This window comes from Pongo abelii, chromosome 3 (assembly GCF_028885655.2).
Source record: "Pongo abelii isolate AG06213 chromosome 3, NHGRI_mPonAbe1-v2.0_pri, whole genome shotgun sequence".
NCBI lineage: Eukaryota > Metazoa > Chordata > Mammalia > Primates > Hominidae > Pongo > Pongo abelii.
In genome coordinates, this window is record NC_071988.2 from 106,254,720 (window position 1) to 106,277,358 (window position 22,639).

The window sequence follows — 22,639 nt, forward strand, 5'->3', positions numbered from 1 at the left end:
CTGTTCTTACCTTTTGCTGAATGAAGCTAAACTAAATAGTGGTGTGTTAGATCCAGCTTGTACCAGCTTATGAGAGCCGATGGCTAAATTTTCAGAAATTTTGGACATCCAGCTGTCAAACTACAAATAGCTTGGGACTAGCCAAGGTGAGAATATTTGCAACACAGCAATCAGCAAACACTAAAAATTGGGGCTTTTGTTTTTTTCTTGGCTAGCTGGTTGTTATAAAGCTTGTCACTATATCAGCACTGTGCTTAGGCCACACTAGTGCTTCAGAAGCTTATATTTTTTATCTTCTTTTCTTCTCTTCTTTACTTCTCTTTTCCTGTAAACACTGATTTTATGTTTTTATTTTTTCCCTAAAGGCCTTGCCTTGAAAATACTTAGACTTCAAAAAGTTCAGATATTGTGACTAACGATCTAAAGTAAAAATATTTTTTCACCAAAATATTCTCACAGAAAGTGTATCCCTGAATCTTATCTGATTGGCTTGATTTATCATATTCTACTACTTTAAAAGCAATGTCTCTATTTCTTGTCAGGGTGCTAAGAACAAATTTTTATTCCCTCCAGTGAATATTGTGCTTGAAGCTTATACATGTATTCCTCATAAAACATAAATGCATAATATTATCAATACTAAAATGTGTGCAGTCTTTTGTCTGAGCAATATATTTTGTGCATGATATTACACATCTGCAGAGACCTTTTGCATTAAACTACGAATCATTATGCAAAAATAGAAGACAAAATTGATTAGTTCCCTTTTACAGAAGAAGAAATAAAGACAGGTTGAAATTTCTGTAAAGGCAATGAAACTAAGAAACAATGTTTAAATAGTCTCAATATGTGATTAAAAAAAATTCTGGTTTGATTCACAAAAATGCTGCATTACAGGGACAAGCAATAGACTAGCAAGAATAGCCGGCAGTAAAAAAGTTCCAGCATCAGGCAGATATGAATTAGTATGATACTGGCTTTATAATGTTGTAAGAAAAGGGAGTCAGAATACATGTGATGTGACTACCACATGGAAGGCAATCAATGTTTAGTTATGACATGATTATAATTGGTTACTGCAAAACCAACCAATGACTTTGAATTGGAATTAAGAAAAAAAATTAATCATTTCAATAAACAAAGAGTATGTTCCAAATTCTTACAGCCAGTATATGATAAATATGGTGGGGACTGCAGCTCAAGATCCATCATACCTTGCTCCTGTAATGGGCTTTCATGTATTACAGAGGCTATAAAACAAAATAAGCAAGGTTTCCACAGACTCCTATGCAAATAGGTTCTTGTTGCAATTTAGGTTCAGCCAATCAAACTTACTTGCCCCAGCTTTTTTTTTTTTTTTTTTTTTTTTTTTAAATAGTGTCTTACTGTAACTCAGGCTGGAGTACAGTGGCATGACCATGGCTCATTTCATCCTCAATCTTCCAGACTCAGGCAATCCTCCTGCCTCAGCCTCCTGAGTAGCTGGTACTACAGGTACACATCACCATGGCCAGCTAATTTTTGTATTTTTTGTAGAGACAGAGTTTCACTATGTTGCCCAGGCTGGTCTTGAACTCCTGAGCTCAAGATATCCACCTGCCTTGGCCTCCCAAAGTGCTGGGATTACAGGTGTGAGCCACCACATGTGGACTTGCCCAAGCTTTGAAAAGGAGAAGTGAAGCAGAGACGACACTGTCAATGATATACATACATTTTTTAGCTGCAGTGTTGGACAGAGATCCTAGTACCCAGTAATTATCCTGCTGGCTGCTGGGAGGCAGTGCATGTCACATCTATATGCCTGGTCATAATAGTTACAGTATGACTGGAGCAAGCAGCAGTAGAGGCAGCTTTCTGCAGTGGCACCGAACTGTGTGTTCTAGAGCCAGGGTTGAGAACTTTCTCAGTTAAGGGTCAGATAGCAAATATTTTGCCATGCGGTTTCTGTTACAACTACTTAACACTGCCACTGTAGTGTGAAAGCAGCCATATATAACAGGTAAATGAGCATGTATTGCTGTGTTCAAATAAACACTGACATCTGAATTTCACATTTTTTTCATTTTTAATTTGAGAAAGTATTTTGTTATGTTGTCCAGATGGTCTCAAATGCCTGGCCTAAAGCAATCCTCCTCCCACTTTGGGCTCCCAAGTAGCTGAGACTACACTACAGGTGCCCACCACTGTGCCCATTGTGAATTTATTAATTTTAAGTGCCACAAAACATTATTTTTCTTTTGATTTTTTCAAATATTTAAAAATATAACAACCATTCTTAGTTTGTAAGACACAGACAAGCAGGTAATAGGCCAGACTTTGCCTGCAGGCCATAGTTTGCCACCCTACAACAGTCTCCTGATCCACAGACAGCTGCAGCTCCCTTAGAAACCAGTGTTGAGGTATATCACTGGGAGATGTTTTTAAAGTTTAACCATGGGCCCAAAATCTGTTTCATCTGCCCTTTCCTCTCTTCCATGATTTTGCAAGCCACTAATGCCATGTAATAAGTATTTTCCTGCATAAACTGCTAGCACAAATTTTATTCTCTGCAACTAAATCCTGACTGATTCATAGTGCTACACATATATAAGCACTTTTTATTTTCAACCAAAAAAAAACCCTTATTATCTTTCAGGTGTACACCATAAAATATTCATTTACAAATTAATTTTAATGCATTAAAATATGAGTTTACAACTAAAAAACTATACACAACAGAATGTCATTTTAAGAATACACTATTTAATTGAAATTTATTTCAAACTAGGAACATAAACCACCTAATCCACAAGAATCTACAGATTCTGTAGAACACCATGATAAATATAAGAAAATGCCTAAATAATAATTTGAAAGTATTTATTATGTTTGAACCACAAAAATATAAAATTATATAGTGGGAAAGAAAAACTGTTCACCTCCTTTCAGTGATTAGGGAACCTGCATTAGATTACAGAATGAAAAAGCAGAAAACAGGAGAACTCAATGGACATTTTGCTTATGGAAACTCTACTTTTTGTTTTTAGGGAAGCATAACTACATCTCTAAAGTCTATGATGGCTCTAGAGTATCTTAAGTGGCAACTGCATAATCTTTGAGCACTACATTCATTTCTCTCCAGGCATTGAAAAGTCAAATTGGGACAGACCTTCAGTTCACATCAGTAATAGTAGAACTAATCCTTCCTGGAAGGTACAGCAGAGAATAACCCTGGAAACAGAAATTGTCTAAAGGTAATTTAGAAAAATGGCCTTCAATTTTTTTTTTTTTTGCACGCAATCCCTAACGTAAGTCAGAATCTTTACTATTTTTAGGTTGATATCTAATACTTTTCAATCTGAGTTTAAAGAGTTACAAAGGATGGCATTATAAGCACTGACAGTTTTAAATAAAATAATATATCATGTTTTGGAATGTATCCATGGGATCTAAACATAGCATCACAATCAACATCCTCCATTATATATATATATGTTTTTAAGTTATTCTTTAACTGTCAGAAATTTAAACTTATTCTGAATCAAAATTCAGGCATTATATAATCTCTTATAAAGTGTGCATGTGTGTGCGTGCATGTGTATAAGAATCTCCAAAAAAAAGGACTCTAAAAAAAAGTATTAGGGCTAAATACTTTTTAAAGTATTTTAAAGGTTTTAAAATACTTTTTAAAAAGTAACCATCATTTTGTTAGTATCAAATATCCAATGTTCAAAATCTCATAAATGTCATGGTTGATTTTTATAGACATTTTATATGAATCAGGTTCAAAATAAAGACCACTTATTGCTATTGGCTGATAATGTCTCTTAAGCCTCTCATATAGATCTCCCAGTTTCTACTGGGCACAGGAACTCTGTGTTGCCTATTGTTTGCTGAATAATTTATTCAACAAATATTTATTAAGCGACCACTATGTGTCCAGCAATGTTTTAGATGCTAAGAATGTAGAGGAAGAACAGAAGCCTGCTAAAGTCTGTGTCCTTTTGGAGTTTAGATTCTCATGAGACAGAGAAAAAAATAAACAAAGAAATCAATTATGTCTGATGGTTATGAAAATAATTCAGTAAGCTTTGGAAATAGAATGTTCCCAGGGTTGCTGTTTCAGTATGCATGGTCAAGGAATGTTTCTCTGAGAATTTCACAGCAGAACAGAAACCTAAATGAATGAGGGAGCAATCCCTAAGAATTTCTAGGGGAATAAAATTCCAGGCTAAGGAACAAGTAAAACCAAATGGCTTAAAGTAAGATTGTGCTTCACATGGCTGAAGAACTGTAATGAAACCAGTAGAGTTGGGGAGCAGAATTAGAGAAGGGGAGAGTGTTAAGCTCTCAAATGTCTGTATTGTGATTCAGTGTTTACTTCTCTTCAGCTGCTTTCCATCAACTGAGACCAAGGAGATGGCTCTATATACTACCTCCTCTATTCTGCTGCCTCTGGCCACTCTTTTCTGCAAAAAAAAGGTACATCTGTGTCTTTCCCTGCAGCTTCACCCTGCCTGAGACTTTGTAGTCCCCTTGCTACCTACCATGGGAGAGCTCTGTGCCGTGTTTAAAATCTGTAGATATTTGCATACTTCCCAATTTGCTTCAACGTTCACAATGTTTGGCAGCTCTTCTCATAATCTGAGGCTTGGGATTACTGTTTTCTCCTCATTTCACTTAAGTTAAAAGATTTCTTCCCTATTCTTTATTCTTTTTGTTATGTTCAGTTAGCATTAGGTAGAAGAACAGAATACAAATGCTTTTACTCAGCCATTTTGAATGGAATCCTTTTCCTCACCTACTGTTGATAAATTTAGAGTAGGTATACCTACAGAACTTACATTTCTCAATCTCTACATTTTTTATTTCAATATCTAGTTTTTCCTATTTGAAAATCTGAGAAATTCTAGACCACCAACATCTACAGACTTACAACTATTGTTTAAAAAATAGGCTGGGCACAGGGGCTCACACCTGTAATTCCAAAACTTTGGGAGGCCGAGGCAGGTAGATCACAAGGTCAGGAGTTCAAGACCAGCCTGGCCAAGATGGTGAAACCCCGTCTCTACTAATAATATAAGAAAAAAATTAGCCAGGTGTGGTGGCGAGCACCTGTAATCTCAGATACTCAGGAAGCTGAGGCAGAGAATTTCTTGAACCCGGGAGGCAGAGATTGCAGTGAGCCGAGGCTGCGCCATTGCACTCCAGCCTGGACGACAGAGCAAGACTCCGTCTCAAAAAAAAAAAAAAAAAAAAAGTAATTAAAAAAAGTAATTTAGCACAGAATCAACTTTAAATGTACATTAAAGACTCTATAAGATGCTGGAGAGGATGTGGAGAAATAGGAACACTTTTACACTGTTGGTGGGACTGTAAACTAGTTCAACCTTTGTGGAAGTCAGTGTGGCGATTCCTCAGGGATCTAGAACTAGAAATTCCATTCGACCCAGCCATCCCATTACTGGGTATATACCCAAAGGACTATAAATCATGCTGCTATAAAGACACATGCACACGTATGTTTATTGCCGCATTATTCACAATAGCAAAGACTTGGAACCAACCCAAATGTCCAACAATGATAGACTGGATTAAGAAAATGTGGCACATATACACCATGGAATACTATGCAGCCATAAAAAATGATGAGTTCATGTCCTTTGTAGGGACATGGATGAAATTGGAAATCATCATTCTCAGTAAACTATCGCAAGAACAAAAAACCAAACACCGCATATTCTCACTCATAGGTGGGAATTGAACAATGAGAACACATGGACACAGGAAGGGGAACATCACACTTCGGGGACTGTTGTGGGTTGCGGGGAGGGGGGAGGGATAGCATTGGGAGATATACCTAATGCTAGATGACGAGTTGGTGGGTGCAGCGCACCAGCATGGCACATGTATACATATGTAACTTACCTGCACATTGGGCACATGTACCATAAAACCTAAAGTATAATAATAATAATAATAATAAAAGAAAAAAAAAAAAGACTCTATAAGGAATATAAACTTGGAAACTATAGTAAATTTCTACCATTATCCTTATATTCAAACTAAAGAATAACAAAAGACAAATAAATGTCCATATTCAAATGGATATGCAATGAAGAGAGAATAAGCAAAATATCAAAACAGTGTATGTTAAATAAATACAGCATTATTACTTTTGAGAACATAAACTCTGGTAATGTTGATAAAAGCTTACTCTGTTTTCTACTTTAAATAACAGTTAAATTGTCATGTACTTATGTATAAGTGATTTGCATGAAAAGTATTCTGAATCATCTAAGAGTACTTTTTAAAAAGTCAGCTCTTGGCCAGGTGCAGGGGCTCACGCCTGTAATCTCAGTACTTTGAGAGGCTAAGATGGGCAGATCACCTGAGGTCAGGAGTTTGAGACCATCCTGGCCAACATGGTGAAACCCCATCTCTACTAAAAATTAGGCTGGGCGTGGTGGCTCATGCCTGTAGTCCTAGCACTCTGGGAGGTCAAGGCAGGCGGATCACTTGAGGTCAGGAGTTCAAGAGCAGCCTGGCCAACACAGTGAAACCCTGTCTCTACTAAAAATACAAAAATTAGCCGGGCATGGGGCACACGCCTGTATTCCCAGCTACTCAGGAGGCTGAGACAGGAGAATTGCTTCAAACCCAGGAGGCAGATGATGCAGTGAGCCGAGACTGCGTCACTGCACTCCGGCCTGGGTGACAAAGCGAGACTCAGTCTGACAAAAAAAAAAAAAAAAAAATTAGCTGGTTGTAGTGGCACATGCCTGTAATTCCAGTTACTCAGGAGGCTGAAGCATAAGAATCACTTGAACCTGGGGGGAGGAGATTGCAGTGAGCCAAAATTGCACCACGGCACTCCAGGCTGGGCAACAGAGTGAGACTCTGTCTCAAAAACAAAAAAAAAAAGTCAGCTTTTTCAAATAGGTGAACATTTTTCTCATAATTGATTAATAAGTTACTAATAAGTAACTTATTAAACTCTTTCTTCAGAAATGTAAAACTCAGGTTAGCTTTTACTAAACTTTAAAAACACTGGATTAGTGACCTCACATGGTTATAAAGCAAGAGTTCAAAAATTGTGTATGTTAACATTTACTTTCTTATTCATTTAATAACACTTTTTACATGCAAGTACTCTGCTAGAAACTAGTGATGGAAAGATAAATCAATCACACTCTACCCTCTAGGGGCTCATGGTTAAGTGAAAAAACTAATAGAAGCAATGTGATAAGTATTATAATGAATAATAAAAAATAAAATGCTGTGGAGAACACAGGGAAAAGACAGTTAACTATCAATAGAGAAAGTGACATCTGAACTAAGCCTTAGAAATTGAAGACAAGTTCATTCAGCTGACAATGGTCTAGAACTTATTTCTAGCAAATAAACTGTGTACACAGACAAGAAAGCACAAGATATGCTGCTGGGTTGGCCAAGTAGTTCTGCATAGTTGGAACAAAGGGTGAATATGGAGAAAAGCTGGAGATGAGGCTTGCAGAGAAAAGCCAGTCACAGGAAGAGGCTAAAAGGCCTTACATGTTAGACTAACAATAAACTGTTAAGTAGGAGGGTTATATATGTAGAGAAAATATTTCTAAATATAGTGTGATATGTGGGATAGATGTATCTTAATGATGCTTTCAGCGATAAAGGCAGTGCCAGTGGAGGTAAGGGTGGGGCACAGTGGTATGAGAGATTACAAGTAATGCCACTGACAAAGGATTAACAATCTAGGAAGTAGATATCTTTCAGGATCAAAGGAAAAAGAGATCAAGAGAACTCAGAATTCCAGGTTGGGTGATACGAACAATGGTAGTGCCATTAATTAAGCCAGAAATAAATTGAAGGAATACAAATTAGTGCAAAAGATAAAAAGAGACAAATTGGAACATGGTGAAATAAAAGGGTGAAAGAGGCCGGGTGCAGTGGCTCACATCTGTAATCTCAGCACTTTGGGAGGCCGAGGGGGGCGGATCACGAGGTCAAGAGGTGGAGACCATCCTGGTCAACATGGTGCAACCCCGTCTCTGCTAAAAATATAAAAATTAGCTGGGTGTGGTGGTGGGTGCTTGTAATCCCAGCTACTCAGGAGGCTGAGGCAGGAGAATCGCTTGAACCTGGGAGGCAGAGGTTGCAGTGAGCCGAGATTGCGCCACTGCACTCCAGCCTGGCAACAGAGTGAGACTACGTCTCAAAAAATAAAGTAAAATAAAAAATAAAAAGGTGAAAGAAAATGTAAAGCAAAAAAATCCCAGGACGTGAGTTCAAGAGAGGAAAATCAGATGTATGCCCCTAAGTAACACATCCAACACAAGAAATAGTATACCAAGTAACAAGCAGAGACCCTCAATTTCAAGGAATGTGAGGCTGTTTTCTATTTTTCCAAGTAGAAAAAACTATATAAGCATATTTATAAAACTAAAAAAGCATTTTTAGCCATTAAGAATTTTTTTTGAAATTTAATATATGCATGGGGTTTAAAAGACCATACTGAAAAGAATACACAGTAAAAGTAAATATCCCACTACAGGGCTCCAGTTCCCTCCCTAGAACTGTCATCACTAATTTCTTGAATATCTTTTAAAATATGTTAAATATGTATAAGCATATAGGTGTACATATAACATATATCCTCCTTTAAATAGCCTATTAGAAACAGTTCTCAAGATACATTTTCTATTTCCTAAATATGATACTACAGTAATCAAATTTATAATGGTAGCTCTATAAATCAAGTCAATATAAAAAGTCCTGTCTACACATAATTAACAGTCTTTGTTTATCAATAAATCCAGTGATAGTAAAGATTAAAAACAAAAACCCACAATTTTTCTTCCCAGAGACTGACCTTTAGGGAATTCCTTGGGTAACAGGTTCTGAATGTGTGAGCACAATAGGGCCCATTCGCTTGAAGGTATTTTACTCAAAACTTGAAATCCGGGCTCCAGCTAGAAAGAGGGGGAAAAAGGTTATGAATTAATCTCTAATTCAGAATATTTTCCTCAACACAGGTAGCCCAGGTCCACTAACTATCTCATACATGAGGGCTTTTCAACCTTGGTTGGATACTGGAATCAACTAAGAAGCTTTAAAAAATGCTCTGATGCCTGGAAGCCACTCTGTTCAAATCAAGTCTCTGGGGCTAGAGCCTGGGCAGTGTTTTTATGGGTTTCCCAACTGATTCTAATGTGTATCCGGGGTTGAGAACCACTGCCACAGAAATATAAAATCAGATGGTATGGAGATCACCTATAAACTTTTCAGCTGGTTGCTAAATAACGTATGAGTATGGAAAATGTACTTTATTTTATTTTATTATTTTATTTTATTTTTTGAGACACAGTTTTACTCTTGTCACCCAAGCTGGAGTGCAATGGCCTGATCTTGGCTTACTGCAATCTCCACCTCCCAGATTCAAGTGATTCTCCTGCCTCAGCCTCCCGAGTAGCTGGGATTACAGGTGTACGCCACCATGCCTGGCTAATTTTTACATTTAGTAGAGACAGAGTTTCACTATGTTGGCCAGGCTGGTCTTGAACTCCTCCTGACCTCAGGTGATCTGCCCGCCTCGGTCTCCCAAAGGGGAAATGCACTTTTAAAATACTTGGGCAAAGGTGGCTCTAAATAACCAGAGTGTTCCTAATGCAGGACAAAGTGACGCTGGAGAGCTCACAACACACGACTCAATAGGTATTCACCTCACATTTTCTGAACAAGCTTAAAAGCCCAGGACAAACCTATTCTGGATATTTCATTATGAAAGAAACAGGATCAAATATTGAAAAACGCCTTTAAATCTTCCTGAATTACAAAGAAGTTACATATTTAGAGATAACAACAACTATTAAAATTTAACTGAAAAGCAAGATACAATTAACTACTGCTTGACTGCAAAAATCAAAAGTGAAATGAACAAATTAAATTCCTAACAATGACATTCACAAAACCTTTTTTATAGGGATTATAACCTATGGCATATGAAAGAGCCTAAGCTGGCAGCCACTACCTACATGTGGCTATTTAATCTTAAATACAAATTAATTTAAATATATGAAGTAAAAAATCTAGTTCCTCAGTTGCATCAGACACATTTGAAGTGCTCAACAGCTATTATGTGTCTAGTGACTACTGTATTAGACAGAGCCAATATAAAACATTTTAATTGTCACAGAAAGTCACATTGGACAATGCTGGCTTGGGGGTAAATGAAGCCCTGAAACTTCATATTAAATTTGTAAACATACATATATTCTAGAGAGATGACCTATGACTTTTATCTGATTGTCAAAGGAGATCATGTTCAATTGCCACACCAGTGATTCAAGTGCCAGTGCCCAAGCCCACAGAAAGTAGAAAAGAGTTTTTTTTTTTTGTTTTGTCCCCAAATAGTTACCTCTTTTAAAAAAGCATATCATATCAACAGTAGTACTTCCCACCCACGGATACAGTCTTTCAATCATTGCATGAAGATGACTGGGACTACTATTAGCACAAAACGGTCTTCCCACCTCCCTGATGTTGTTATGGTCCTGGGGCTTCACTGCTTTTTCAGAAGAGAAAAAGTAATAGTAAATCATAACCAGAAAAATAGACCTCCTTTGCTTTATTCATCAGCTCCAACTTCATTAGCTATTGGCATATCCAAGATTATTTACCTGTCTTTTAACCCCAAATCCCAGCCTTTTGTGGCAAAGGGAATCACAACAAAATGGAAAGTGAATTCTGCATCCCTCAGAAAAAAACACAAACAACAACCTTCCATCTGTAGGATGCTGTTCCTAAGAAGAATTCCAAGGATACTTGGCTACTAACCTAAGATTTAACACCTAAGTTGTCATCAAAAACTAACACAAAACAAAGATATGATCTCACAGGTGAGCTTCCCTTACGGATAAACAGTCTGGGTTTAGCTTCCATACTGAAAAGGTCTGGGTTTGGCATTGAAACAGTCTTCCTAAGAGACATCATGGTGTGATGAGTATAGAGTATATCCAGCTATACCCAATTTCTAGGATACGATCAACTGTCTAATTGATTTAAAAACTTAGCAACTCCATCTCTAATCCTTTGCTCCTAATACATACTTTTTTAAAAAGGCAACCTCCTTGAAATGTTCGACTGTATCTTAACTAATTCAAATAAAAATTGCTTAAAATATGAGTATGTCTTTTATCTGCAAAGAAAAAATATATCCAAGCCAAAAGACCACACAAGAATATGAATAAAAGTAAAAGGCAAAGTAGACCCTCAGTGTAAGACAAGACCAAAGCCTGTCTTATAAATCAGGTGAGCTTGCTGTGTGAACTATAACGTCTGAGTTCAAAAACATCCCATGATTCAAATGTTATTAAACTAAGGTATTTTAAGTCAATAAACTAAACGTTTGGCATTTTCTTAACAAATTAAACATTTATTTATTATGTACTCATGTTAAATTGCAATCCCATTCCTAAGTATTTACCATAAAACAGGGGTTAGCAAATTACAGCCATGTACCAAAATCTAGCCCACGTTTTTGTAAATAAAGTTTTATTGGAACACATCCACATTCATTTACTTACATATTGTCTACGACTCCTTTCACACTACAACAGCTGAGTACCCACAACAGAGACCCTAAAGCATAAAATACTTCATCCAGCCCTCTACAGAAAAGGTTTGCTGACCCTGGCACTAAAGAAATAAAAACTGGGCCAAGGGTGGTGAGTCACACCTATAATCCCAACACTTTGAAAAGCTGAGGCATGAGGATCACTTAAGGCCTGGAGTTCAAGACCAGCCTGGGCAACACAGTGAGATCCCATCTCCACACACAAAAAATTAAAAATTAAAAACAAAAAATTAGCCAGATGTGGCGGCATGCTTGTAGTCCTAGCTACTCAAGAAGCTGAGACAGGAGGATTGCTTGAGCCCGGGAGGTAGAGGCTACATGCAATGTGACTGTGCCACTGTACTCTAGCCTGGGTGACAAAGCCAAGATCCTGTTTCAAAAAATAAAAAAGAAAGAAAAAGAAATGAAATGAAAACTTACATTCACACAAAACTTACACACAAAAGTTTATAGTACCTCTATTCATTATGGCCAAAGAATGGAAACAACCCAAATGTCCTTCAGCAAGTGAATAGACACACAAACTATGGTGCACCCATACAACTCAACAAAAGTAAAATAATTTTTTTTTTGAGTTAGGATCTTGCTCAATCTCCCAGGCTGGAGTACAGTGGTACAATCATAGCTCACTGCAGCCTCGAACTCCTGGACTCAAGCGATCCTCCTGCCTTAGCCTCCCGAGTAGCTGGGTTTACAGACACAACACCACAACCAGCTAATTTTAAAATTTTTTTCATAAAGGTGGGGTCTCATTATGATGCCTAGGCTGGTACCAAACTCCTGGCCTCAAGCGATCCTCCAAAAGTGCTGAGACTACAGGCATGAGCCACTGCATCCAGATTGTGAATGAATTATTGTTATATATAAAAACTTGGATTATTCTCAAAGGCATTACGCTGAGTCAAATAAACCAGTCTCAAAAGATTACAAATGTAATTCCATTTATATGGTGTTCTTGAAAAAAACTATTTTGATGAAGACAGATTGGTGGTTGCCAGGGGTTAGAGGTGAGAGAGACTGTGACTATATCCTCACTGTGGTAGCAGTTACACTTATCTGCACATGTATCAAAATCCATAAGGCTGTATACCACAACGAGGTCAATTTTACTTTGCAATAATCTAAAAAACAAAAACTTTTGAAAACAGCATGATAGTTTCTGTGTTTATTTGTGCTGTGATAACAGAATACATGAAACTGGGTAGTTTACAAATAATAGAAATGTATTTCCTCATGGATCTGTAGGCTGAGAAATCTAAGATCAAGGCACTGGCCCGTTCAGTTGTCTGGTGAGGGCTGCTCTCCGCTTCCAAGATGGTGCCTTGTTGCTGCATCCTCTGGAGGGGAGGAGCGTGTGTCCTCACATGGCAGAAGGTGAAAGGGCAAGAAACCTAATGCATAAAGGCTCGTTTAGAAGGGTCTTAATCCCACTGATAAGAAAGCAGCCTTCACGGTCTAATCACGTCCTAAAGGCTCTACCTCTTAATGCCATCTGCTATGGTTTGAAAACTTCTCCTCTCCAAAACTCACGTTGAAATTTAATGCTCCAATGTGGCAGTAATTAGAGGTGGGGCCTTTGACTGGTTCATGAGGAATCTGCTCTCATGAAGGGACTAATCCATTCATGGATTAAGGTCCTCATGGGGATCAACTGGTGGCTTTCTGAGACAAGAAAGAGAGACCTGAGTTAGCATGTGATGTCCCGTACCACCTCAGGACTGTAGAGAGTCCCTTCCAGCAAGCAGGCCCCCACCAGAGGGAGTTTCTTGATCTTGGACTTTTCAGTCTCCATAAGCATAAGAAATAAATTCCTTTTCTTTTCAAATTACCCAGTTTCGGTATTCTGTTTTAAGCAACAGAAAACAGACTAAGACACCATCACAATGGCCATTACATTTCAACACCTGCATATTGGAGGGGACGTATTTAAATCATAGTAGATAGTTTAAAGAAAAACAATAAGCTAACAAGGAAACAAGCTCTAAAAATTTAGGGCAAATAATCTGAGATTTTTCCAGGGAAGATGAGATCCGAAAGTGTAGTCTGGGTTACCATACTCTTGGGTTTTAGTCCTGGCTTTATAATCCATTCACAATGGAACATTAAATCAATAACCCATCTCAGTATTTCCCTGTGATTTTTCTGCACGCAGTCTGACATGTTGATATCTAAGGGTTAATATAAAGTCCTGAATGCAATATTTCCCCTGTCAAATATGACATACTGCATGAAGAAATACTGCAATTCAAGTTATCTCAGAATACCTCCATTCTACTCTCCAGATTAGCCACAAATACAAAGGCATGGCTTATATCACAGTTGTCAGCCCTTTTCACACACTCAAGTTTTCTCACTCTGCTGCTCTCAAAGCTCTTTCCCATCTCCAAGTTTTCAGGAAAATCTGGCATTATATTCCATACACACACTGAAAGACTGTGCCACATATGTTTTCGCACTATACATGGTCTGCAATTTTCTTTAGGGAAACCAGATTTGCAGACTTCCCATGAGAAATCTGTAAACTGTCACCTGAAATTAATCAAAGGTAAATTTAGTAAATACAAAATAATTATCACAGAAAACAAGAGGCAGAATTTAGTGCTTTCACAGAATCAACAATAAAAACAATTTATAAATGAGTTACATATTTTGTAAATCCAATAAAATAGTTTTTTTAAAACCCGATATGAAAAACTGGCAGAAGATTAAAATCTCTGGACCAGACTAAAAACATTCAGACTAATTGCTTCCATTGTGCATAATTAACAGACCATGTCTCAAGTTAAACTCTAAGAGGAAGAACTCAGGAGTGACCACTAATCTTCTGTAAATCATTTTTACATGCTCATGAAAGAGAAGAAACTTTTTAGAAGGGCAAAATAAAATTTTCACCATGACAAAAAGCACATCCCAAAGTCCCTAGCATTTTGTGGTGATTTTAAATGTTAGCAAGTTCTTTGACATTCCTACTTTTAAAAGGAAAAGCCTTTTGCTCCATACCCTTTGAATGGGACTCTCTTTCGACAAGTTAAATGTTGGGAGTGATACTATGTGACTTATAAGACTAGGTCATAAAAAGGATTCAAACTGTAGCTCTGCCATTAATACTAATTCCTCTCTTTCAGATTTATTGTCAGGATTGGAGACAGCATATGTAAAGTCTTTGACTTAGCGCCAGAATATTAGAAGCCTAACAAATAGCTTCTAACCAAGCACTTGTAGTCCTCAGAGTCTCCCTCAAGATGTGTATTATTAGGATTTAAGAATGAAAAGAGTAAATTATGTTGTTGAATGAAGGAAAGTCACAAAGTGCTAAAATCAAATCACGAAGAATATAAGGACTTTTAGAAAAAATTCTTTCTATTAAGGTTGAGTCAAACGAAATTGCCATTTTTGTCAGGTCAGAAAAAAGAGAGTATCAGTAATTTTTACAGTTCAATCTAATACATTAGGAATAAATGTTTTCCCTCTGATATTATCAAACACATTATCACATATTTCAAATAAATGGAAAACCTCAGGGAATATATAATCTAAATGTAAAAAGTTTAGAATATTTTCCATAGCAGAGCATATATGAAGGGAGTTTTTTTGCGTCAAACAAACAAAAAGGGAGTTTGTTGCGTCTCACTCTATGGCACAGGCTGGAATGCAGTAGCGCAATCTCAGCTCACTGTAACCTCTGCCTCCCAGGCTCAAGCAGTCCTTCCACTTCAAGCCTCCTGTATAGCTGCAAGTACAGGCCTGCACCACCATGCCTGGCTAATTTTTGTATTTTTGGTAGAGATCAGGTTTCTCCATGTAACCCAGGCTGGTCTCGAACTCCTAGGTTCAAGTAATCCACCTGCCTCATCCTCCCAAAGTGCTGGGGTTACAGGTGTGAGCCACTGTGCCCAGTCTTATAATACTGTTTTAATTCATTCTCCTATTTATTAGACTTCAAAAATATTTCAAACCAAACCTCACCTTAGAGTTTCATCATTTAAAAAATTAACCTTCTTTGAAGGTAGCCAAGTTATGACAGACTGAGAAAAGCTGGACAAAAACAATATCTGAAATATATGAACATTAAAGAATCGGTTTCAGATATTCAAGACACTACGCTATACACATGTATATTTATGTGATGTGTATCTCTATTTCTCTATCTCCCTATCTGTCTGTCTGTCTGTCTGTCTGTCTCTATCCATCCGTCCGCCCACCTGCCTGCTCACCTGCCTGCTATGGTCTGAATGTTTGTGTTCCCCCACCCCAAATTCATGTTAAAATCCCAACCCTCCCAATATGACGGTATTAGGAGGTGGGGCCTTTGGAAGGTGTTTAGGTCATGAGGGTGGAACTCTCATAAACTGATTAGTGTCCTTATAAAAGCTCCTTTGCCTCTTCCACATGTGAGGACACAGCAAGAAGGCCCTGTCTGTGAACCAGGAAGTGGGCCCTCACCAGACACTGAATCTGCTGGTGCCTTGATCTTGAACTAGAAGCGTGAGAAATAAATTTCTGTCATTCATTCATTCATTCATTGAGACGGAGTTTCGCTCTTGTTGCCCAGGCTGGAGTGCAATGGTGCAATCTTAGCTCACTGCAACCTCCACCTCCTGGGTTCAAGGGATTCTCCTGCCTGGACGAAACAGAGCAAGACTCCATCTAAAAAAAAGAAGAAGAAGAAAACTGAGACTGAGAGAGGTAAAATTCCAAGGTTACACAGCTTGGAAGGGCTCTGTTAGTCATTCATTCAACAAATGGTAGACATGGTAGAGATGTAATACTTTCTCATCTATTACAATACCATTACTGCCAAAAATTTTAAAAAAGAAATAAATAAGAAAGCACATGTTTTAATATAAACTAATATAAACAAAGCAAACTTCTGTGCTGCAGTTTGTGCAGGTGTTCTTTCTGTGCTGTGGTTTGCCTTACAAAGCAAGCAAAATGTGGCCCATGTAAGCAAACTCTAAAAGGTAGAGTTTCTAGGGCTGTTCTCTCCCTAAAAAAGCTCTTATTCACTCTACAACTTTAAATACCATCTGTATATCTCCTCCTAACTGTCTGAGCTTCAAGATTGTTTAATTGATTGCCACTTGACATCTCCATTCGGTCACTTACAGATGTCACAAAAGTAACAAGTTCAAAAATAAGGCTCACACCTGTAATCCCAGCACTTTGGGAGGCCAAGGTAAGCGGATCACTTGAGGTCAGGAGTTCGTGCATTGGTGGTAGTGGTCCCCCGGGCCCAGCTGTCTTTTCTTTTATCTCTTTGTCTTGTGTCTTTATTTCTACACTCTCTCGTCTCCGCACATGGGGAGAGACCCACCGACCCTGTGGGGCTGGTCCCTACACACACCTGTAATCCCAGCACTTTGGGAGGCCAAGGCAGGCAGATCACTTGAGGTCAGGAGTTTGAGACAATCCCGGTCAACACGGTGAAACCTTGTCTCTACTAAAAATACAAAAATTAGCTGGCCATCATGGCATGCGCCTGTAATCCCAGCTACTCGGGAGGCCGAGGCAGGAGAATAGCTTGAACTCGGGAGGTGGAGGTTGCAGTGAGCCAAGATCGTGCCACTGCACTCCAGCCTGGGCGACAGAGTGAGACTCTATCTCAATTAAAAATAAATAAATAAATAAATTATTGACTTCCCTTTTCACTGAACTCCTGTCTCATTTAAGAATACTGTCATCCACCCAACTGCTCAAGCCAAAACCTGAGTATTTTCCTTGCTTTCCTCCTCCCCCACACTCTTCATGTTAAGTCCCACTGGTTCTACCTACAGACTAGATCTCATCTATCCTTTTCTCTCCCAACACTTTAGATCCGAGCTGCCATTATCTTTTACCTGGACTACTATAATGGTCTTATTATTTTCCTACTTTCTCTCCTTTGCAGACAAAGTGCTTTGGGGGCTAGAGGACAGGTAACAGAAACTATAGTATATAACTTTAAAACCCTTCAGTGGCTTTCAGTGTGTTTAATAAAAGCCATACTCCTTACCATGGCCCTTTAAAATTCTAGATATCTGATCCCTTTCTACCTTTCAAACTTCATTCCACTCTCCCCCGGACATCTCCAGGCATGCTTTCAATTCCTCATACACCAACTGTTCACACTGCAGGGTCTTCCCTTCTTCCTGTAAATTCCTGGCAGGGATAACTCCTTCAATTTTCAGCTTCAAGGTCACCTCTCTTGACAAGCATTTTCTGGCAATGTAGAAGTACCTCTGCCTTCCCATGACCCTCTATCACCTCATCTGCATTTCTTCCATGGTCTGCGCTTAACATTATTGGAAAATATCTACTTATACATTTATCATCTAGTTGTCTACCAGATTATGAACTCCAAGTAGACAGAATATGTCTGTTTACTTATATTCACCACCTAGTAAAATGCCTGTCATGTAAATTTTACTTGAATGAGCATGTTAGGAATATTAGACTAAAAGGACTTTAATTTCTATACAATTTAAAGTGTTTTAAGCTACAAATTTAAAAGGTAATTTATGATTTTCTCTCGTGAAGTATATAACTCAGAGATAGACATGTTTCATTTCTTAAAGACCTATGACAAACCTCAAAGCAGTGAATTTTGTGTCAGATTCATTTTATAGGCAATATAGAACCTAAGACATGACTTTCTTATTTTATTTTCAGAATCTAGGTGAAAAACTGCAGTAAAATTATGAATAGGTACCAACTAGCTCAAGTAAATAATTATGTTTATATGCAAAATGACTATAGCCTCAAAAATGTGTAATATTTTAATAAAAGCATACTCTTAAAAAAATTTAACCACAGTCATCCCTTGGTATCCACAGGAAATTGGCTCCAGGACCCCCATGAATACCAAAATCCTGCCATGCTCAAGTCCCTTATATAAAATGGCACAGTAATTACATATAACCTATGCACATTTTCCTGTATACTTTAAATCATGCTTGTACAACCTATGGCTCATGGGCTGCATATGGCCCAGGACAGCTTTGAATATGGCCCAAATTTGTAAACTTTCTTAAAACATTATGAGATATTTTGTGATTTTTCTTTTTTTTTTTTTTTAGCTCATCAGCCATCGTTAGTGCTGGTATATTTTATATGTGGCCCAAGACAATTCTTCTTCTCCCAATGTGGCCTAGGGAAGCCCAAAGATTGGACACACCTGCAAATCATTTCTAGATTACTTATAATACCCAACACAATGTAAATCCTATGTAAATTTTTGTTATACTGTATTTTCAAATATAAAATTGTTTATTATTATTTTTTGCAACATCTTTTCCCAAATATTTTCTATCCATGGTTGGTTGAATCCATGGATGTGGAACCTGTAGATATGGAGGGCTGAATGTATTTCCATTTGGACCAAAGTATTTTGTAGAGAGAGAAAATAACCTATTTTGGTCAGGTCCAAGGGAGAATAATAAATTACTGTCCCATTCTGTGTTGGTTATAAATATATCCACAAATTTTATGATGCTCTTTTCAAAGGTAGAGTCTAATTAATCCCCTTTTAATTATGGGTTACACTTAGCAACACATTTCTATGGAACAGAATATGGAGGAAGTGACTATGTGTGACCAGATTATAAAAGACATTATGACTTCCTTCTTGCTCTCTCTGATTACTCGCCCTGAAGGAAGCCAACTTCCACATCATGAAAACACTCCAGCAACCCTATGGAGGGGTCCACATGAGTAGAAACCAAAGGTTTCTGCTGACAGCTAGTAAGAAATTGAGGTCTTCTGTCAACAGCCATGTAGATGAGCCATCCTGGAAAGTGATCCTCTAGTCCCTGTCAAGCCTTTAGATAGCTACTGCCAACATCCTGACTACAACCTCATGAGAAATCCTAAGCCAGGGCAACGTAGTTAAACCACTCCTAAATACCTGGCCCACAGACACTGTGAGATAATAAATGCTTGGTTTTTTTTAAGCAACTTAACTTGAATCAGCAATAAGTAATCTATATTTGTTCAACCAATAATCATTGATCTGTGCCTACTATGGCCCAGTCACTGTACCAGGCCCTACAGACACAGGGAAAAAATAAGACTCACTATCTTACAGGGATAGACGGGATATACAAGAGGATAGAGGACAGTATAGCAACACAGCGTTAAGTGCTCTAAACGGATAAATAGAAGGCCCTACCTCAACACCCAGAACACAATATCAAGTTTCAAAAGAAGAAGGAAGAGGAAGAGGAGGAGGAGGAGAAGCTGTTTAAGGGGGAAAGAGTGGGTGTAGGTATGCATATCTACATGTAAGGTGCAAGGAAAGTGCAGAGGATGAGAAATGAAGGGACTTGAGATATATATAAGTACCAGTTGGATAATGAAAGGATGCCATACTCTGAGCTTTAACTAAAGGCAATAAGGAGACACTGAGAATTTCAATAAAGTAGGGTAAGATTCACATTCTACAAAGAAGACTCTTGCTGCAGTATGGAAAACGGCTCCAAAGGGCCTCCTCTAATACAGACAGTTAAAAGGAAACTGCAGCTATCCAGTTTAGGTAGAATGATGGCCTGAAATATCTTAGCAACAAGAAGTAAAGCAGTAGACAGATTCAACAGACATTTAGAAGGTAGAAAGATAGAACTTAATGACTGATTTTAAAATTAAATGCCATCAATATCTCCAAAACACTAAAAAAGGAAAATCACCATAATATGCAAATATTCAGAACAAGTAAAAGAACAATCTTTATTGGTATACATGGCAAACCCTCTAAACTCAAAAGAATCACCAACACATTCTGAAAGTGGAAATGAATTTTAAATCAGTTGTCCAAAAAGACAGAACTATAAATTCAATATGATGAAGGCATAAATGGCTTTGCATAATTCTAATGTACCTCATCAGAAACCTCAATAGTCATTTACAACTGACAAGCCCAACTCTTTGTATATTTTAACTTTTTTTATTGCTAGTATGAAGTATAGTTCTTTTTCTTTCCCTTTTAGAATAAAGGGATCAAGGAGATACTGTATTACCTCTCCTTGAATATCTAAGTCAGATATGTCAGAATACAACACATTGTCCTTATCTAGCTCAAGAGTTCTCAGTGTTCCTCTAAGGTTGAAACTCTTCAGGACTTCAGTGAGCATAAATTATCAAAATAAGAACTCTTTCTAAGCTATAATGTAAGCTCTTTGAGGGCAGAAATCATGTCTTAAACATCTATTCCTAGCACTAAGCCCACTGCATCTAAAGCAAGGAAAAACTCAAAAGATGTTTATTGAATGGATTCATATTAAACTAAATACTAGGAGTCTATGCCTACGAACGTATCCATACACACACACACACACACACACACACACACACACACACACACACACACACACAAATATTTACTGACGGAATTTGTTTAATAATACGGGGATAGAGTAAATGCATGGGAATGTAATAAAACAAGATGGGCCAATATATAACTTTTTAGAACTGTGAGATTTATCAGAGAAAAGTGAAAGTAAACAAGGGAGTTACAGGGAGGGCATCTACTTTATGTATTTGGTTCATGGGGTAAAATAAACTAAAATACATTTTAAAAGGTTAAAATTATGCTTTCTTGACAGATTTTTGCCTTTAATTTATAACCCAGTGTTCTTGTTACAAAATATTTATACTTCATAATTCTAAATACCAAATAACTTATTTTAGAACTATGATTAAAGTATTATAATAAAAAAAAGAAAGGGCACAAATGTACTACAGAAAAATAGAAATATAATTCATATAATAACAAAGTAAGAGAAAATGACATCTAATGTTCTCCTAATTTTCTGGTTGCTGTTGCAGTCTGAAGGAACACAAGATTAATTAGATACTTGTAACATAAAAATAACCTAAATACAGTCATTCATATTTGGCTTAGGAGTCTCACTGCTAGCTCTTTAGTAAAAATATTCCTTATAAAATACTAATATTTTCTTTTATGAAATCTCAAGATTTTCAGTTAAGTAGATAGCTTCTGGAACTAAAATAAAAGTAGCATTTAACATAAAATTGAATAATTTACTAGATTACGTGACTCATTGGTCTTTTCATTATTGCATTTTTTCTGCAAGCAAGACAAATATTTCCTTTTTCGTCTTCATGCTTTTGTCTCTAATCCTCAAATTTCCAAAGAAAGTTACAATATGAATTAAATAACCAACAATTTGCTTGCTTTAACATTTTTTCCTAGTATAACTCCATCAGTATTCACAATAAATTTAATATTTGCCATTCTTTTTGGAGTACTGTCAACTAAATGAAACTATTAAAAGCAAAATTTAAAGATATACAGTCAGCCCTCTGCATCTGTGGGTTCCACACTGTAGATTCAGCCAACTGCAGATCAAAAATATTCAGAAAAAACAAATTGCATCTGTACTAAACATGTACATATTTTTTTCTTGTCATTATTCCTAAACAATACAGAATAACAACTATTTATATAACATTGACATTGTATTCAGTATTATAAGTAATCTAAAGATGATTTACAGTATACAGGAGGATACGCACAGGTTATGTGCAAAAACTATGCCATTTCCTATCAGGGACTTGAGCACCTACAGATTTTGGTGCTTGAGGAAGGTCCTGAAATCAGTCCCCCACAGATACAAGGGATGATTGTATATTAGAAACATCTTTAAAGGCACACATTAATGGTAATAAAATATCCAATTAAAAATAAAACATTTAATATCGTAATCAAAACAGTATGGTACTAGCATAAGGATGGTAACATGGACCAACAGAATGGAACAGAGCCCAGGAAAAAACTCTCACATATATGGCCAATTGATTTTCAACAAGGGAGCTAAGACTATTCAATGGAGGAGAAGGCAGTCTCGTCAACAAAACCAGTGCTGGGAAAATTGGATCTACCTTAAAAATTAACGTAAAATGGGTCATAGACCTAAATTTAAGAGCAGAAACTACAAAATTCTTACCAAAAAAATGAACAACTCTTTAATGTTTTTTGTTTGTTTGTTTTTGTGACGGAGTCTCACTCTGTCCCCCAGGCTGGAGTGCAGTGGTGCG

The 22,639-nt window shown here is 37.3% G+C and overlaps 1 protein-coding gene across 10 annotated transcripts in view; it reads right to left on the minus strand.

Annotated features, from left to right (window-relative positions):
* Positions 1–22,639, minus strand: part of WDFY3 (WD repeat and FYVE domain containing 3) — a 304,455-nt gene that overhangs the window by 216,926 nt on the left and 64,890 nt on the right. For 9 of the 10 annotated variants that reach the window (XM_054554129.2, XM_054554131.2, XM_054554128.2 and 6 more), the window contains one exon: positions 8,846–8,945. The exons of the other annotated variant lie outside the window; for it this stretch is intronic. The gene's annotated coding sequence lies outside the window, so the exon portion shown is untranslated. The remainder of the gene's footprint in view (positions 1–8,845; positions 8,946–22,639) is intronic. 10 annotated transcript variants of the gene reach the window in all.